The sequence below is a fragment of the Gallus gallus genome, chromosome 2 (genome assembly GCF_016699485.2).
Source record: "Gallus gallus isolate bGalGal1 chromosome 2, bGalGal1.mat.broiler.GRCg7b, whole genome shotgun sequence".
Classification (NCBI taxonomy): domain Eukaryota; kingdom Metazoa; phylum Chordata; class Aves; order Galliformes; family Phasianidae; genus Gallus; species Gallus gallus.
In genome coordinates this window covers 17,672,911-17,679,832 of record NC_052533.1, presented here as the reverse complement: position 1 = coordinate 17,679,832, position 6,922 = coordinate 17,672,911, and positions in this window count along the sequence as shown.

The following is a 6,922-nucleotide window of genomic DNA, read 5'->3' as shown; positions in this document are numbered from 1 at the left end:
GTTATTCACTTGTTATTCCTAAACAAGTGTATCCTTCAGTCTGATGGTTAAATCCGAGGTGCTACCACCAAAAGAGCATCTCCACAAATAGGACTGTCTTAATGTTAAGACAAAGAACAAGGCTGAACAACAGTATTTTCCTGACCTCTCCGGATCCTTTAGCTTTGGCTTCTCTTATGTTACAAGTCACAAAAAAAGAAAAAAAAAAAGAAAAGAAAAAAAAAGAAGGCTGTATCTAGATATATATATAGATGAGCAAACCCAGAAGATGTGGGGTGTGGCTAATAGCAGAAATAGCAGACTGTTGGGTAACCTGCAGGTCAAGCACCCCCCCAGCCTCCATGGCCACGCTTACCAAAGGGAAATGGCACAGACCGCCTGGGTCTGGAGTGTGAGAAGTAGAGCTGCACTCATGTCAGGAGAGACAGATCGTTGTTTCACTGTGACTTGTGGCAAAACTACAGATCAGCCACTGCTCTTATGCGTAATTTGGAGTATAGGCTGCATCTGTGTACAAAAAAAAAAAGGACCAAAATCAAATAGAGAGGAGTAGAGTCAGAAGTGATCTTCAGATCTTACCTGACATTCTATCAGGGGATTTTGCATTGCAGTTCCTGCAATCTGTTTGCTCTGCCTGACTATTGGGAGGAGTTTGATCATGATGGCAGTCACTTTAAGCAACTTCCACAAAAAAAACAACAGCAACAATGAAAAAAAAAACCTAAAAACCTTAATTTTCAGGCAGAGCTATAAAAAGAAGAACATATTTCTAGCATAAGAAGTGAGCGCAACACCAAGTAGTAATGTAAAGTAGTAATGATGGGTCTCGCATGGCACTTATTTCCCTCAAGCACTTCTTTTTACTGTGGTGAGAAAGGGAGAAATTTCCTTGCAGGTTTGTAGATCTGCACCTGCTGAGGATGCTGAAGTGTTCTTAAAATAATACTGAGTACCAAGAAAATATGGAGCAGAGGAAGGCACAGGGATTGCCAGTCTGAGCTCTCGGGAGCAGCAACCTATTTTCATGCTGTCTGAAGTCCAGGATTAGGTGTCGGTCCTGGACACAGGCCTCAGCTCAGGAAAGCTCCTATATTCAGAGCAACACTGAAGTGTACGTTGTCTGCAAGTACAACCTGTTTACTATGGAGTTACAAAAGCATTTTAGAGCAGACTTTAACAACAAATCAGAGCACAAATACTGCATCCTTGCCATGCTCAGGAAAACACATCTCCCTGAAATACTCTCACCAGAAAATAGCAGACTCAGCCTCGTAAGTTACTGAGTGCTCCCACTGATCTGCTTTACATCTGTCCCAGTGCCACGTTTCAGCCAGAAGCGAATGTTCCTGAGGAGGGCAGGGAAGGCAGCGAGAAAGGAAAGCCCAGCTAAGTTTTGTGGACCCACTCCAGATATTTCCACACAGGAATCCGACATGTTCTGCCAAACAGTAATCTGAAGAAACCTGTTCTGACAGGTCGAATAGGAAACACCATGAAGGCCTTTGCTTAATTAGATGGTTTCAGAGAGATCCAACGTAAATTTCAGGTATCAGAGCTCTTTTCTGAATGCTTTTAAAGGCCAAAACTGCTCCTGCATTGCCTACTAGAAGAGGTCCATGTGAAAGATGACAGTTGGGGTCCAAAGAACCACGGCGAACCCATTCTATTTCAGTTCCTCCTGTTACATATTTTAGCAGCTATCAAAAGATTAGCAAAGCTTTCCAATCCTAGAACTCCATGGCCAAAATAGAGGAACTGGGAGGTTGTGACCTCATCACTCTCATCATGAAAACAAACCTCAATTACCATGGTTATGGTTGGCACCATTCTGACTCTCAGACACCTCCAGTGCAAGGAAGCTGCTTCTGGCACTGTTCCCTGTTTGCCCCTTGCAATGCAAGCAGCACCCTTCTGCACCCTGGGGCACATCACATTTTGGTGGCCTGTGCATGCAATAAAAATATCTTTCCTGAAATTATAACAAGAATGGCATTCAAGAGACTTTTTTGTTTCTTATAAAGATTATGTCAGTGATACCAGTAATAACTTGGTAATACACAAGATAGGAATTCTTTTTCTCTGTGACTATAATCAATCTTTTATCTTCATATGGTCCCAGACATGGACAGGTAGTACAGTAACTGGGTCTAGACAAAAGCTAAGAAGTAAAATGAAGTTAGATCTCAATCCCCTGCCAGTGGGAGTGAGAAAAAACGAAGATGTTTACAGTTACCTCTGTTAAAACAAGGGGCCAAGAGTATCTCCACTGCTCTCTGAAACTTTATGATCGCTTAGCACAGGCAGGAATTCGTGTGGGCACTGGGATATTTTAAGAGAGAACCATTAAAAAAGAACCTTTATGCTCAATCTTGACAAGTACAAGGTAGAGAAAGATAATGGCATAGAAAGTAAAAGACATTAAGAAAGGAGAGAGAGATTAGAGGGAAAAAAAGCGAACAAAGTGGAGTGGGAGGGAAACAAAAGGATAAGGAATCGGAAAAGCGAAAGGAAATCTGAATTAGCTCATTTTTCAAATGGGCCATATTCCTGCTGCTTTCCACGACTGTACAGTGGAAAGGAACCGACTTATTTTTGCAGGTTCAGCAGCTTGTGGTGAGACTGAAGGCAAAAGGAGAATGAAGAGGGAACTGACCTCTCTCCAGTTGCTCCTGTCCTAATGGATGGTATAATCTCCACTGCAGCAAAGGAACAGAGAAGGCACTTAGTGAGTTACTCACAGCTCCCCGTCCCCTCCTCCTCCTCTTGGCCCCCAGCTTCTCAGATCTTTCTATTAAACTTTTAATAGTGGGGACCCCCTCACTCAGGGCAGCACTGCAGTCATTCATTAGTGTCCACCTAGGGAACAAATAACTCTTTAGCTGCACTGTAGGTGTCCAGCTTGCTTTATGCCCGGAGGAGGATTTGTAATCGAAACAGGGAAGTGCAGGAGCAAGAGGAAAAAATGGGCAATAATAACCCGTGAACTCTCCTTTCATTCAGGTAACACACGTGACACGTGTTAATGATTTTAGCTTAAGTACCGGGCAGAGAACTAACCGTACACTAACCAGGCAGAAACCACCTGCATGTGCCAATGTAGCTCAGCAGGACTTCTCAGAGAAGGGGCAGTAAGAAGCAACTTGCTGAATTTGCAGGGAGTTATTTTGTTGTGTGCTTCACTGCTATTCACTGCAAAATCCCTTTTCAGATTCCTCCCACATGGATCCACAAGCTGAGATTAGTTCAGGTCTTGTCTTTTAGCCCTTCTGTACACAGTATTTCTTTAGCTGTGTTAGGAGAATCCATGAATGCTGAGACGAAATGTGCTGAGCTTTTAGCTGCTATGTTGGCTATCAGCAAATTAGTCACTGCCACGTAGGACTGCAGACTGTGGCCTAGATGGCCAGGGCCATTACGATGATTTTTAAAGACAAATTAATTAAAACAAACACAAATTGGTAATTAGTTTTGCTTCCTATAATTTCTGTCCAACGTGTGTGTGAAACCAATCAATCTCCAACTAAGCACTCTCCTTCCTCTTCCAGCTTCTCAGCGACCACTGGCCCCACCAAGCTGAAGCCACCTGCCTGCTTTGCCACTCTGCAGGATGAACACAGCACTGGGCAGCAAACAATAGGCAGAAGGCAGCCAGAGAAACACAACGGAAGGTCTCAGGAAAGAGAGGGCTGCTAATACCTCGAGGACAACGCTTCCTTCTTCATCCCTAAATATTTACAATCAATACAGCTTCGGTATTTTGCAGGCTAATCAATAATGCAGTGACAGTGAAAGAGATGTGAGGTCTTCTTAGCGGCTGCAAACTGGCAATGATGCTTTGATGGCTCCTACGGAGGATTTATCATTTGTTGGATAATCTCCTGCACTGTGGGGTCTGAGAGTTTAATATATGATGAGGCTACAAGATGGAAACAGGACAGATGACTGTCCTTTATCTTAATTCTCTATGGCATCACGTGCCTAGAAAATTGAAGGTAAAACAGAAGCATAATACGCATCTAAAAGTACACATACAGTGTACAAAGACAGTTGGTTACCTTTATTATGTGTCCCAACTGGTCCTTATAAAGGAGGACAGGCCAAGGGTGTTAGGAGAAACCACAGTCTTGTTTTCCAGGTGTCCTTCCCATAAGGGTCTTCAGAGGACTAAAGAGGGATTTCATTGTTATTAGAATACATCATAAAGTATGTCGGGGCTATACACAATCTCTCTCTGCCTCCACAAACATGCAATTCACAAACTTCATGAGAGACATTTCTTTGGAAAAAAAGCCCACAGCAGCTTGGCCCTAAATAAAAACTCACGTGCAGCACTTGACAAGTGGGAGCAGAAGAGGTCACAGCTCTGCAACTGAGTGCAGCTCGGTCACTGCCCACACCTTGGCACCTGGCTCAGGCAAACAGAGCACTGCCTGAGAAATGCCACCGCTGGGCTCTTCCATTCAGCCATCTCTTCTCTGCATGGGGCAAAAGTAAAAAGAAACACAGGCTGTGCACAGCGGCGTATTCTGACAATGGCCGAGTCCTCCTCCTTCTCCTCGAGGCTGTTACGTAGGGCCCTGACTCTGAGCAGTCAGACAACACGGGAAAACTCATGGGCCCACCTGCCCAGGAACCTTCTAAGCCTGAGAGGACTACAATTATTCCTCTCTCCTTTCTCTGTTCTTACTTTTCGTTCATGATATAAAAGCGTCTCCAGATTTCCTGTGGTTTGTGTCATAATTATACAGATAAAATACATATTTTAAGGGAAAAAAAAGGTATATTAATAGAAGCAGCAATATATCCCAGTTGCTACCGAAGAGACTCGTGATCATCCCGCATGACAACCTGCTACAAATATGCACTCTCAAAAGAAGACGATCTGGCATTTTTGGTTTATCACAGCCTGGCAATCATTGCAGCATCATTCACTTTCTCTTTTTTTCCCCCTCACACTACAGGATAACATGCTGTACACTTGCACTATTTGCACAAGTCACTACCTAACCGCAAATAACAAGAATGAAGAACAAATGACATATGTAGCATATCTGAAACCCCTATAAACCTTCCTCCTCGTGCTGATACAACATTAACTAGCTCTTAAATACCCTGCTAACACTCGGAGCACTGTAACAATTGCATTCCTCATGTATTCACACGATTGGTATTTCCAGATTCTCAGAAATTTAACCTTTTTCTTCTTTGATCATAGAATCACAGAATCATAGAATGGCCTGGGTTGAAAAGGACCACAGTGATCATCCAGTTTCAACCCCCCTGCTATGTGCAGGGTCGCCAACCACCAGACCAGGGTGCCCAGAGCCACATCCAGCCTGGCCTTGAATGCCTCCAGGGATGGGGCATCCCCAACGTCCTTGGGCAACCTGTTCAGTGCGTCACCACCCTCTGGGTGAAAAACTTCCTCCTAATAGCCAACCTAAACCTCCCCTGTCTCAGTTTAAAACTGGGACTTTTTTTGCTTTGCAACATATCCATAGAAAATGAGAAAACAAACAGGTGTGTGTGAGTCTGCCACGCACCTGTAACATTTCAGTCCTTTGCAAAGATGGAATAATCAGTTTGGCTGTTAGTCTGTGAATTCTCAATTAAGCTGTCCAGCAACCTTGGAACTGTTCGTTTTCTGAAATTCTTTTATGTTTTTAACTTATTAAAGTATTATGCCAAAAATGTTGAGCTAAAGGATATTAAAACTTATGATGAAGTTAGCAACAAAAATTATGCCTACGGTCCTTTACAGGTCACAGAATCCAATCTGATAACACACACTCAGGTTTACAACAAAACCTGTCTCATAAGACCACAGAACCCTCTAAAAGCAACATCTCCGTCCTCTTCTATTGTCTGCTCTTGGCTTTTGCAGCTTGGTGGGTGGAGACCATTTCTATTTCATCCAACCAGCAGCCATTCAAGACACCCACCCCCCAATATTTCTCTTAAATTGCATAAATTGGAAAATTGTTCATTTCCTCTTCCTCCAGCTCTGTTTTCATCTATGATGGATTTAGAGATGTTTGGCAGAAAATGGGCAAGAGATTACCCTATGTACAGATACGCCTGCTGAAAACAATCCAATGAATTAAAAATAACCACGGACTGCAACTGACCTTTCCTTTGAGCCAATATATCCCCATATTTCTGACATGCCTTAATGATGATTAGCATTTGTCTCAATGAAAACAGCGGCAGAGCACAATATTTAGCTTTCGGTTTATATTATTTACAATCTCAGCATTCTATTTACAGACTTTACAATCCCCAGCCTGGAAATCCTACTCAGATGAGCAATTCAATCTTATGTAAGTATTCTGAATGAGAGCCGCAGGACTGGTTCTTTAATTCTCGTCTAAGCACAAGATAAATGGGTACACAAACTATATGGATCAGTTTAGGTAGTGGATGCATCCTTGCTGGAGACAGACTGTCTGCTATCTGCAAAAGCTTGATTAGCAGATGAGTACCATAATGCTAAACTCCAAGTCTTGGCAGGATCCAAGAGCTCTGCGGTACTTCTGATGGAAGCGTAGTACAACCAGCATCACACTGCATGGACCGATCCCTCCCCAAAGACAAGAGTGTTCACCACCATAACACCACTGTATGCATAAAAACATTTTGCAGTGTTGTGCTGCAAATGTGAATTCTACTCAGTACAAAGATCGCAGACAAGAACGTATTAAATCTGAGTTTAGCTCCATGGGGGGTGTACACATATACATCTTATCTATCCGAAGTCTGGTTTTAAAGTCAAATTATCATGGTAATGTACAGCCTAGACAATTTGATTTATAAAACATGATTTGTTCATATTTATATTAAATAAGGGGAGAACTGCAGCTATGAAACATACACGTAGCAAAATGAGATCTGGTTACCAATTTCCCAATGTGGCATTCTCTAT